General features: G+C 32.4%; 1 long non-coding RNA gene across 2 annotated transcripts; it reads right to left on the minus strand.

The window, feature by feature from the left end:
• Positions 1-2,136: 2,136 nt before the first annotated feature.
• Positions 2,137-9,058, minus strand: LOC100241958 (uncharacterized). 2 transcript variants are annotated; one of them, XR_002031587.2, is made up of 2 exons: positions 8,847-9,058; positions 2,137-2,618 (listed from the first exon to the last, which is right to left on the minus strand). It is a non-coding gene; the product is annotated as an uncharacterized LOC100241958 (long non-coding RNA). The 2 variants fall into 2 exon arrangements; XR_009464849.1 differs by having other exon boundaries at positions 2,137-6,800.
• Positions 9,059-12,566: the final 3,508 nt, after the last annotated feature.

A 12,566-nucleotide genomic window follows, 5' to 3' on the forward strand; every position in this document is an offset into this window, starting at 1 on the left:
TCTGTTTTCCTCTGCTTTTGTGAGGAAGATCAATTGAAGGCCATATGAGAGAGAGGGATGATGAAGGTGAAGCCTATTAACCAACAACAATAAAATCTGCTAAAAAAAAATATATTATTCTATTCTTTTTCCCTTCCTTTTGCTCTTTTGAACTTGAAAGGTTTCTCTTTTAATTTTTTTTTAAGGATAATTTAGTCAATAAAGGGTCATTTTTCAGGTTCTAAAAAGGTAGGATTATTTTTTCGAATACCAACTTATTTTGCCCCTTTTAACCAAATTACCCTCGTCCATTTAAGATGCTCATTATTATTATTATTATTTTGCAAGGGAGTTGAATAAGCCTTGTGAATTAAAGTCATGTTAACAATCAAAGGAACAAAATTTAGGATGGAGGAGAGAGGAATATTGATTATTAATACACCATAGTACAAGTGTACACTAAGGTTATGTTTGTTTCTCTGAAAGTTTGAAGAAAAAATGCATGAGAAAGAAAATAGAGAAGAAAAATACAAAATAGATTTAAAGCCTATAAATTATTTTAATGTATTACTTCAAACTTTTTTCATTTATGTAACTCTTCTATATAAAAATTTAATAATTTAAAAATAAAGATATTTAAAAAAATAATTTAAATTATATTTGATTTTTTTTTAATATTTTTCATAGCAAAACAAAATATAAAAAATTATTTTTTTAATATTTTTTTTCTTCCCTTAATACTTTCCTAATTTATGTAGGTAGTAATGACAGCTTTGTAACTTTTGCAAGAATATCCGTTTAGCACCCATTGAACTTACATAGGAAAATACTAGATATTGATTTAGTACTTGTTAAAGTTATAATCTCAATCATAAAAATATATGACAAAATTTAAATCGTTGAATGAAGGTATAAATATATGAGTCAAGATATAAATAAATAAGCCTTTGCTGGTTGTGTTGTGGATGTTATCCTATCCAAACCTTGGAGGAAGCTGACAAACCAATTTTCAGAACCGGGCTTCAAGCCTTCCAACTAGTGGGTCTCTTTCAATTGTCTACAAAGGATGCAATGGAAGTGACAAAAATTCTTGACTACCACCACCTTCCTGCACACTTCTTGATCTAAAAAAAAGAGTGGAAATCAAACACAAAGCAGTTCGAGATTGTAGCAACGTCTTTCGTTCTCCCAGTTTGGAACTATCCAACACGAGACATGGGAAGCATTTCTTGAAGGGCTCGTCCTGATTCCCACCTCCCGACCCAAAAGGAGCACACCAGACGGAAAAAGAAAGAATAGGCTCAATGCTCTCCGCATTTCCAATGTATCGACAGGACAGGAAACGGGAAATGTTGCATGGTTATGCAGGGGAAATTGCTGTGTTGAATGGCATGTCAAAATAAAGAATTGTGGTTCCATTAGTTTGGAAGGAAACCCGAAGGATGAGGATTTGATCCTGCCACATGCAGTATGAAGAGACTGACCACCCCACCCCAGTTCGCACTTCATTTATTATTATTGACTGCACTTGTGATTAAAAAGTGGGGAAAAAGCAATAATACCAACCTTTCATCCAAGAAAATTCCTATTCTCTCATACTAATTCATATTTGTAATAAGTAAACACAATTAAAACCCAATGCCATATCTGTCACCAATGCTAGACCTAATCCATGGATGGATGCACAGAACATGGGTAACATTAGCTACCAGAAAATAAAAAAGAAAACTTTTAAATTCAGTTGAACTCCCAAACTGACAGTACCTAAAACATCAAGATGGACAGCCAACACATACAAGCAACTCACAAACAAGTTTTTGACACCAAAAGCAACACCAACTAAATGAAGAACAGGTTGGTCTGACATGCTGAAAGTTTCCATCTGATATCAAAGCCCAAATTATAAACAATTAACCACTGTTCGGTCAACCTTACATTGACAAAGGCTCAAGTTGTAGATGCAAAAATATATCAGAAAAGACGAAAGTGTTGGAAAAGAGAAGGATGGGAACCCCCGAAGTTCCTGCTAGACTTAAAAAAATATAATACAACATAATGTAGTTACTTGTTTATCTGAATTATATGCAGTGGACCAAAAGTTGGACCAAATTCCACTTATTTTTGTTTCTGGGAAATGAACAGTACAAAGCAATAGAATAAGTAAGAATATTGCACCAAATTCCATTTATATAGTCTCCAAAGCCAACCAGACCATACATTTACAAATGTAACTGAACTCTGTAGCATAGGGACAATTATAAACAAACTGTTACACCAGCATACAGTATAAGGTCTCACACACAACAAACCGTAAGAGCCTTTTCCAAGAGTTATTTAGTTATTCATGAAATTTAACTTGTCCTAACAAACCTTTCAGATTGCTTAATCAACTGGTAACACTTTACTATCTGGCGACTGTGCATAGGAAATTGAAATCAATTTAGACCTGAACTTCTCAGCTCCATCACCATCAGTCAGTACAACCCCATTTGCAACATTAAAATCTGCAGGTGTACAATTCAGACTAAGAACCTTTTCTGGTGTGCAATAAGAGATTGCAATGAGCAACTCACGGGCTAGCTCCAAAGAACCCTCCTGGCCAGGTGCTTTGTTATCCATCAAATGTTAAGTCCCCCCTCCTGATTCAAACATAGATTCTGTCAGAGAAATTGAAGACAACAAAGGGAAATACAACAAACAAAAGAAAAGAAAAACCTTCAGTCAACCTCACTACAAGGTATATACCAACTGCTATGCCTCCAACATCTGCACAAACATAAATTGGGCCTTTTGGTCCTCTAAGAAATTAAGGACTCATATTATATCTTAGGTCTTGTCTATCAAAAAAAAAAAAATTATATCTTAAGGAGGTCAGAAAGAAATTTTTTATCTAGACAGTTAGCAACACATAAATTAGTCAGGTCAAGTAGGAAATCCTACAAGTGGGTCATCTTTCATGTGGAATATCTTTCTTCACTATCAAAATCAGGCATTTCCAACCCAAAATATGTTCCAGAATGAAGCAACATGAATTCATAGTTGTTCCCAGATCTTTTATTATTGATATAAATCTAGGAACAGAAAAAGGAGTAACCTTAAATAAGACCTGAAGTGCAATTAAACAGCCTTGTCGACCCTGTTGGTATAAATTTTGGAGTTACCCTCTTAATTTCCTCTAATTTAACCTCTAAAGTAACTTTTTAAAGATGGATAGAAACAAAAGCCACTGATCCCTAGCGCAAGCTATCTTTTTCAGTTGTCATAAAAACAAATCTCTCCCAAGTAAACTAATTTTAACGTAAGCCCTGGAATACAATTCCATAATCTGGAAAATACAAAGCCTTAACAACAAATGATGGATTTGATGAATGTGAAAATGCTCGTAGACCCACCTCTGGGGGGAGGAGGTTACACTGGGAGTGGAGGGCACGGTGGCTTGCTCAAGGCTTGGTTGGACCACTTATTCTCTGGCAACTGGGAGGATCTTGTTTCTGAGGTGAAACAACTTTTGCTGCCGAGACCCGTCTCTGATCACTGCCCCATTTTCTTAGATCGCGGAGGAGTGAGAAAAGGATCCATTTAGATTTGAAAACAAGTGGCTAAGGGTTGAAGGCTTTGCGGATAGAATTAAAGAATGGTGGCAAACTTGCAATTTCAGGGGCAGTCCTAGCTTTGTGCTTGCCAAGAAATTACAAGCTTTGAAAATCGACCTAAAGAAGTGGAATAAAGAGGTGCTTGGAAATGTTTCAGCTAGGAAGGATGCTGCTTTAGAGCAGATAAGCTACTGGGATAATGCTGAAAGGCTAAGACCCCTCTCTGATGAGGATAGGAGAAGTCAAAGGTCAGCAAAAGATGAGTATATTCATTTAGCCATCCTAGAAGAAACCTCTTGGAGGCAAAAATCAAGGGCCCTCTGGCTGAAGGAAGGGGATAATAACACAAGGTTTTTCATCGCATGGCTAATGAAAGGAGAAGAGGAAACTTTATCAACAGCCTTACTGTTGGGGGGGTTCGTTTGGAAAAAGAGGAGCTTAAAGAGGGGATTGGTTCCTACTTCAAAGCTTTGTTTGAAGAACCCCAAGTGAGAAGACCTGATGTGGATTCAGAGTTATTTATGAGGATTGACGCCACGGATAATGAGGGATTGGAGGGTCCGTTTTTAGAGGCTGAGATGACCAAAGCATTGTCAGAATTGGGGGGTGATAAGGCGCCAGGGCTAGATGGGTTCTCGTTGGCTTTCTAGAAGTTTTGCTAGCCTATAGTAGGTGGGGAAGTGATGCAGGTATTAGAGGAATTCCATTCGTAGAATGTCGTAGTTAGTAGCCTCAATGCAACCTTTTTAATCCTCATCCCAAAGAAAGGAGGGGTAGGGGACATATCGGATTTCAGGCCAATTAGTCTTGTGGGGGCTCTCTACAAAATTCCTGCAAAAGTCCTAGCTAGTAGATTGAAGAGGATGATTGACAAAGTGGTGTCGAACAACCAGAATGCTTTTGTGGGGGGTAGACAGATTCTGGATGCAGCCTTGGTAGCAAATAAGGCAATCGACTCATGGAAACAAAGGTCTAACGTAGGGCTCGTCTGCAAGTTGGATATAGAAAAAGCTTACGAAAATGTAAACTGGAATTTCCTTCTTTCGGTTTTAGAGAAAATGGGTTTTGGCCCCAAATGGAGACAATGGATCCTCTATTGCATTTCTACTGTAAGAATGGTTGTTTTTGTTAATGACACTCCCACAAATTTTTTCTCAACACAGGGGGATGAGGCAAGGGGACCCACTCTCACCTTACCTATTTGTGTTGATTATGAAAGCTTTTAGCAAATTAATTGCCAAGGCTGAGGAGGGAGGTTTTATTAGGGGTGTTAAGTTAGAAGGTAGAGGGGGAGAAGGGGTTCAAGTTTCTCATTTATTATTCGCAAACGATACTTTCCTTTTCTGCGAGGATGATGAAGACCAACTGAAATATTGAAAATGAATTGTCACTTGCTTTGAGTTGGTTTCAAGACTTAAGATAAATCTACAAAAAAGTGAAATCATTCCAATAGGGAGTATGGAGGATGTGGACAGAGTTGTTGTCCTGTTTGGATGCAAAGTGAGGAGATTTCCTACTTCTTATCTAGGTTTACCACTTGGAGCCCCACATAGATCAATTGGTGTTTGGGATGTAATAGAGGAGAGATTCAAGAGGAAATTGGCTGCGTGGAAAAAACAGTATCTATCCACAAGAGGAAGACTCGTCCTTATTAAAAGTACTCTCTCAAGCCTCCCGATCTATTTTATGTGGCTCTTTGTAATCCCTAAGAAAGTGAGAACCAGATTAGAGAGAATTCAAAGGAACTTTTTTTGGGAGGATATGAAAGAGAGGAGGAAGTTTCACTTGGTAAATTGGGTGGAGGTTTGTAAGGATAAGAGGAGGATTGGGGTTAAGGCACTTGAGGGTCTTAATCAAGCCTTGTTAGGCAAATGGCTATGGAGATTCTCCCTTGAGAGGGAATGCCTTTGGAGAAAAGTCATTTTCGGAAAATTTTGGGAGGTGGAGGGGTGTTAGACCACTAGAGAGGTGAGGGATTCTTAGAGGCTAAGTCTTTGGAAAGACATTAGAAAAGGTTGGGGAAAGTTCACTCTTAGAACCAACATCTGAATTGGAAACGGTAGATGCACAAGATTTTGGTGGGATAGTTGGGTTGGGGAGATTAAATTTAAGGATGTTTACCCAACTCTATTAAGGCTTTCTTCCCACAAGAATGCAACAATGGCACATTTATGGGGTATGGGAGTGGGTGGAGGTGGATGTTGGGAAGGGGTGGAGGTGGATGTTGGGAGGTGTCTTTTAGAAGACCCTTCCAAGATTAGGAGTTAGAGGAGGTGTCTTGGTTTTTGGAACACGTCTCTTCTTCAAAAGTGCAAGAAGGAGAGAACACTTTAATTTGGAAACATGAAGGGAAGGGAAAGTATAGTGTCAAGTCTTATTATATCTCTCTAAGGGCTAAGAACAATCTTTTATTTCTAGCTAAAGAGGTTTGGCGATCAGGCGCTCCTCTCAAAACTCGTTTTTTTTTTTTTTGGGAAAGCAGTGTGGGGGAAGATATTAACTGTAGATATGTTGATAAAGAGGGGATGGTCCTTGGTTAATAGATGTAGTCTTTGTAAAGATAGTGAAAAGTCAGTTGATCATATTTCGATTCATTGTGATAGGACAAGACAACTTTGGATATTGTTGTTAACAACTTTTGGTTTGGTTTGGGTGTTCCCGGCTTCAGTGAAAATCTTCTCCTAGAATAGAAATTCAAGGGACTAGGGAAGAAGAAAAGAGCAATTTGGCAACTGGCTCCAATTTGTCTATTTTGGTGTATTTGGGGAGAGCGCAACCGAAGGATTTTCAAAGACGAAGAATTGTTGGACCAAAGGCTGAGGGTTCTCTTTTTCAGATCCCTTGTGGAGTGGTCCAAATAGTTGCTGGACTTGGAGATTCCCCCACATCTGAATTTTCTGAAGTCTCTTTATGGTGTTAGTCTTGCTCTTTTCTAGGTTTCTTCTTTCTTTTCTGGTGCTTGGGTTGTTTTTTTGTGTATACTGCCTGTAGACATTGGGGGCACCCCCTTTTTTGGTGCTTCTTAATACAAACTTTTGTCTATTAAAAAAATGCTTGATGCAAAAGTCATATATTTCATAGCAACAAACAATGGAGAAAGGAAAAGCAATTGCGAAAGGGAGAAAAAAACATAGAGAGAAGACCAAAACAAATTGGGGAGGCTGGGAGACCAAACCAAACCAAACCCAATGTATGTCATCCAATTCAGCAAACAATTGTTGATATAACCTGTTATACCACAGCAGAGAGCATCAGCTCAAAAATCCCATACCAAACTAAATACTAAGCAATAAGCTTTACCAGAAAGTACACTAAGTAGGAGGCAACACAACTTAATTACATGATGCAGATGGTATTGACCATACTAAAAATGAAAGGCAGAACTAGCAAGGGTACATGAAGCAACTTGGATCAATAACCATGAGATACAAAGCATGATACATAAGACCTTGTGAAAGAAAAATAGTACCATAAATAAACTGGAGAACAAGAGTTATGGTTGGAGCAAGAGCATGAATCTAAGGCATCATCACAAACTTTAGGTATTGATCTCCAAGAAAAGAAGGTTATGTTTTCTAATAGTAACTAATAATTTTCAAAATCACAAAGCCTTGGTGATTGGAATATCACAACGCTCGATCAAAGGGGCATGTGATGCTAGATAACATGCCACTCAAATAGATACATGTCCACATTTCACGACCTATTGACTGAACAAGTAAATTCCTAATGTGCATTGATCAATGACAAGGAGAACAATAGTGACGTGGCAAACCATGATGAAACTTTCACATTTTTCTTTTCTAGAATTAGAGGTCTAATATGGCACATCGCTATTAATATAGCAAGTCTATCCCCTCCCATCAATTGAAGAATTAGAGAATCAAGTATTATCCAAGTGTTCTACATAACAATATGCGCATGAATATATGTGTATGACTAATAAACAAAAATGGAAACTAAAAGACACTCAAGCATTCTGAACCACATTGGTTAGTGAAAAAGATGAGGACAAAAGTCCAGGTGACATAGAAGTCTCAAACAATGGTATGAAAAATTGTAGCCAAGAAGGGATCTCTTTGGGCCTTAAGTGAATATTGCCTACCCGCCAACAATAAATAAAAAAGCAAAACAAAATAAAACAAAAAACAAAAATTTTATAAAATCTTATTCCGTTCTTAAAATCCATCATTCAATACTTATGTTAATCTCTTTCTTATACTTCACATCTTTTTAATGTTTTTAACGCTTCATTCATTTCCCTTCAATACAGGAAGAAAAAGAGAGAAAGGAATAATTATGAACCAACTAAGTACAAGTTACATTTTCAATTTTCTTTTTTTAATTTCTACTTTATTTTTATTTTATTTTTGTTTACAGGAACAGAGCTCAAGCATGGCTTGATAGTAGTAAGAATTAAATTATTATAAACCAGTTGAGGATCTGAGGTGACTCAAACCCCCATTTGAGGCAAAAACAGGATCATTTATGACCAGGAAATCTATTAAAATTCAAATTTATGCATTCATATTTTCATAAAAATTAATTTATAAAACTAAAAATAATACAATGAGAAGACGCTAAAGTAAAATAAATCAAAATCTTGAAGTTCCTCTAGAACCAAACGGAGGAAATATTAAAAAACACTAATCTGGTAGCCGAGAAAACACAAGAAAGTACCAGAAATACAAATTATTTACCTTCAACTTTTCATTTACACATACACAACCATCTAAGCATATAGTCCGTTTCTTTAAAATATGAGAACACAATTTTTCTTGAAAACAAAGAGTAAGACTCAAAATTTTCCTTCCTTATCTTTTACTTAATCTCCATCGAGAGCCAAACATATGAAGAAAAAAAATCAAGAGACCAACGTACAGATTGATCCCAGAAAAAAAAAAAAAAATCAATCAAAATCCCGAAACCTCAGATTTTCATTCATTCCTACAGTCAACAACGATGAACACCACGATCAAGCTTGTTGCGTCTCCCACATGTTCAAAACAAAACAACACGAAACATGATATTCATAACTTTCTTTTCCTTGCCTTTCCTTTCCTTTCCTTTCTCGGGAACCAAACGGAGTAGAGATCCAAACAGATAGAAAAAAAAATATATATTATAATAATCCTAGCAAATCAACAAATTTCCAATTCAATGGAAAAACTGTGCACAGAGATCAGATCAAATAAAACACAGAACAAAAAATTCACAAAAAATTCACAAAAAAAAAAAACAAAAACAGAGTCGAGGATTGGAATCTGGGTTTACCTTTTTCTTGCGTATTGTTATCGCTGCTGCGGACCTGGTTAGAATCTCCCTTGCGTCCTTGCGTGGCCTTTTTATCTTGGTGGCTTCCAGAACATTTCACGCTGTTTTGAACACAATTACCTTTTCACCCCTACTTACGTGGAAGTTTCACCTACACGGTGCCTTCCTGGGATTGCCCTTTGTAGATTTGTAGAACGATACGGTTACAAGTGGACCAGGTCCAACGCCAGCGTGGAATTACTTTCGCTCAACGTTATCAACTTTGGTTTTGCCTTCATTTATTTCCTTAAAAACAAAATATAACTTACAATAATAGTGGTTGTTCTCGTCGCATGATCATACACCAATATTTTTACAAAATTTTTCTACGTACCATCCCTTTTTATAGATATTTTAAATTTTAATTAAATAAAAATTTATTTCTAGATTGCCATTAGGAAAACATCTCTTCCAAAGTTTTTTAAATATTGATAAATTTGAAACTAATGATTAAGAATTTTTTTCGTATTCGATAGAAGTGTTTTTATTAGAAATATTTTTTAAAAAATAATCACTTATAAATTGTGTTTAATAGAATCTTATTTGATGTGTTTTCGAAGAAAAATTAGATATTTGATAAAATTCAGAAAATACTTTTAAAAAATCTAAAAATACTTAGATAGATTAATCTCTCAATTTTTTTGTTAAGAAAATATTTACACTAAAAATATTTTGAAGAGAAACATTATCAATCGAATTTATGTTTTTTTTTTCAACAAATAGCATAAATGATTTTTCAATTTTTAAAAGTACTTTATCAATTTTATTAGATGCACATTTTTTCTTTAAAAATGTTTTTTTTTATATATTAAAATAACTTTCTAGAAGTATTACCAAATGAACTCTTGGTTTGGATATAAATTTAAAAAGTATTTTAATATTATTTTAGGAGAATTGTGTTTTCAGTCTAGCTAAATTGGGTAATTAAGGTAAGGTTCTCATATCACTCATAATTAAACTCAAAACCCGATGAAAGAGTAGAAATTGAGAGGAATGATATTGTCTTTAAAAAATCCCTGAAATACCCTTAACTATTAAATGAAAAAATTAATCAATCACCTCACCTTTCTCATTCTCTCTTTGACTCTTTTACCATTCTCTCACATATTTAATAGTAGAACCAAATTGAATTATTTTTCTTCATCAAATTGAATATGAAAGATGGTTAAAAATAATTATTGATAAATGTATTTTTGAAGTAAATAACTTTTAAATACTTCATCAAATATTATTCTTTTTTCAAACTTATATTATTTCTCATATATATTAAATAATTTTTAAACACCTCATAAAATATGAGTATTATTTGTTTGTTCTAACTTGTAAATTAGATATTATCAAATCTTTTTTTTTTTTTTTAAATTTATAGAACATATAATAAAGACTTTTTAAATACCTCATAAAATATTATTAATTTTTTTTTCTAACTTGCAAATTAGACACATGGTGTTTATTATTTCTCATATTATTTCGAAAATAATGTAAACACTCACATGCATATTATATATATATATAATATTAATCAAGAAGACAATATTTCTAAGACTAATTTACCAATCTTTCAATAATTTTGAAAGTGTAAATAGGGTAATTGGCCAAATTAAAGTTTTCAAAATATTCAAAATTTCTCCATTCCAAAATTACCTAATTGCTCTCCACACTAATCCTAAATATTTTTTTTAATAAAGATTTAAATATTTAAAACCATTAAAATAAATACTTTGTTATTAAAGCAATTTTTTCAAAGTAATAAGATAAAAATCATGAAATCTTCAAAACTATAAATACAACAAATATTTTTAATTTTAAAACTAATTTCATAATTTAAATTAATGATTTAAAAAAATAAAAATGTTATAAAAATAATTTTTATTTAGTTTTAATTCCATTTAAATATGATTTTTTTTTTAATTTCTATTGATAACAATGAAATTATGTTTATAAAGGCAAAATAGTAAAAATATATATTTTATTTAGTTTACTTATAATGAACAATTCAAACATAATTGATTTTAATTTTATTTCCTATGTGTTAATTTTTGTAGGGAATGTCTTAATGACATAGTTTGGTAAAAAAACAAAAAAAACAAAACTATCGATAATCGTTTTAATGTCAAACTCAAGTTGTTTAAAAATCGTACAAAACCCATTTGGAGTCTAGTACACCCTTGTACACTTAGCACATTTCCCTTATACAGTTAGTGTAATACCCTTATACAATGACACAAATTTCATATCCCTCATAAGTTATATGTTCATGTAGGTGTATTAGTCATGTTTTCAATTGTTTGGTTGAGAAAATGGTGAATAACTTAGAATCACTTTTTTTTTCCCCAAATATCATTATTGGGGAAAATATTGGAATTTTCATGTGAGAGTTAAATAAAGTGCATGACATATATGTACAATCCTGGGATGACAAGGAAAATAAAAAAGTGGTTTAGAATCGATTAAAATCATTCACAAATGGTAATCTTGTGCACCTTTATACAATTAGTACATTTCCCTTGTACAGTTAATGTAATACCATTGTACAATAATATAAATTTCATATCCCTCTTAAGTTATATGTCCATGTAGAAGTGTTTAACCATATTTCCAATTGTTTAGTTAAGAAGATGGTGGATGACATAAGTCAATTTTTTTTCCCTACCCCAAATATCATTATTGGGAAAAGTATTAGAATTTTCATGCGAAAATTAAATAAAGTGCATGACATATGTGTACAATACATGAGTGATAAGAAAAATAAAGGAATGACTCATAATCGATTATAATTTTTCATAAATGGTAGCCTTGTATACCTTTGTATACTTAGTACATTTCCCTTGTACAGTTAATGTAATACAATTGTATAGTGGCGCAATAAATGAATAAATAATTTTTTTTTCATATAAAAAAAATAGTGCTAAACAAGGTTTTCAATTTTCATTTTTTAAAATAGTTTTTATTTTTTAATTAAACGTATTTTCAAAAAGAGACAATATAGAAAATAAAAATTATTTTTAAAAATAAAAAAATAAAAAATAAAAACTAGAAAAATATTTTAAAACCAAACTTAAATATAATCTATATAATTTTTAGCTACTTGTTTTCTTTTAAAATAAGTAAATATACCTTTCAACCCTTTTATATAAGAAAAATTCAATTCTTACTATGTATTGATATAATCCACTTCTAAAATTAGGTCATCTGAAAACATTTTAATTGAGTACTTAAAATAAAAACTCTCCATCCATTCTCTTTCTTTCTTTTTCTTATTTTAATAAATTTTCAATTAATTCAAATTATTAAAAAAATCCTTAATAAACAAATTTGTAACATTTCATATAACTTATTACTAAAAGTCATATTAAAAAAGTTATTAAAATAAGGAAGGAAGAAGATTAAAAAAAAATTAAAATTTTTATTTTATAATAGTAAAAAAAAACGTTAAAATACTTTTTAGTATAAAAGAAATTAAAATAGTGAATATATTTATTTTAAACAATATTTTAATCATTAAATTATTTACTTCTAAAATGTAAAAGATAAAAATAATTGTAAAAGATAATTTTTATTTATTTAAATTAATATTTTTTTAGAAATTATTTTCCAAAATAGTCTTTGAATCATTAATATAATTTTTGTTTATTTATAATTTAAAAATAAAAAAATAATTTTGATTTTTCAATTATTTAT

This window comes from Vitis vinifera, chromosome 2, assembly GCF_030704535.1.
Source record: "Vitis vinifera cultivar Pinot Noir 40024 chromosome 2, ASM3070453v1".
Taxonomy (NCBI): domain Eukaryota; kingdom Viridiplantae; phylum Streptophyta; class Magnoliopsida; order Vitales; family Vitaceae; genus Vitis; species Vitis vinifera.